Genomic DNA, 1,033 nt, shown 5'->3' with positions numbered 1-1,033 from the left:
CAGTAGCCGTGGAGGCCTCTAATTTTTCTGGCCCGGTGGCAGCGCCAGCTCACATACCGCCCGCCGGCCCCGCTATAAACACGCCGGCAGAGTCAGGATAAACCTCATTCACCTATACAGCAGATTTACATTGTTCTGTAAACAAGGACGTCTCGGCGACGCCGGAGAGAAACCGTTTACACAGAGGAGCCAATGTGTGTATTCTGTGCGTCCCGATAATGAGCGCCGCAACCAGATGACACGAGCGCTGACGTCAGACCGCGTCCAATCACCCGCCAGAATGATGAGAGGTCAGGGGGTGTCTGCCATTGCTGATCGATGTCACAACGCCAACCATCGTCACTGAGGACACTTCCCATGCCGAGTTATGTACAGCTGGTGGGAGACTTTCCGTCCTCCCCTTCAGTCTCCTATCTGATCTCCGTCCTTCCCTTCAGTCTTCTATCTGATCTCCGTCCTTCCCTTCAGTCTTCTATCTGACCTCCGTCCTCCCCTTCAGTCCTCTATCTGACTTCCGGCCTTCCCTTCAGTCCTCTATCTGACTTCCGTCCTCCCCTTCAGTCCTCTATCTGACCTCCGGCCTTCCCTTCAGTCCTCTATCTGACCTCCGGCCTTCCCTTCAGTCTTCTATCTGACCTCCGTCCTTCCCTCCAGGCACAAAAACATTTAAATATATTCCTCAATAGTCACAAAGGATAAATATCCACTTTGTGTGCACTAAATGCCTCTGCAAACCCAGATATTACTTTGTATAAGTAGCAGTGGCATCATCATTGTGTTGTACACAGAGCAGAGCTGTGGGAGGGACCCAGCAGGCCCCACCCACTACAGGAAACTAGAGGAGGGGGCGGAGACAAGACCAGTCATCCTGCACAAGAAGAGAGAGCAGCAGTGAGCGGTCTATATTACAGGAAGCTTCAAGTCCCTCACAGATCTGGAAGAAATGCACAAAGCTCACCGAGATTCAAGAGGAATACACATGACTCTTGTATGAGGACAATGCAACCAGTGTGTGTGTGTGTGTGCAGGGGGG

This window comes from Nanorana parkeri, unplaced genomic scaffold (genome assembly GCF_000935625.1).
Source record: "Nanorana parkeri isolate BGI_ZX_2015 unplaced genomic scaffold, ASM93562v1 scaffold371, whole genome shotgun sequence".
NCBI classification, from domain to species: Eukaryota; Metazoa; Chordata; class Amphibia; order Anura; family Dicroglossidae; genus Nanorana; species Nanorana parkeri.
This window is presented reverse-complemented; position numbering follows the sequence as displayed.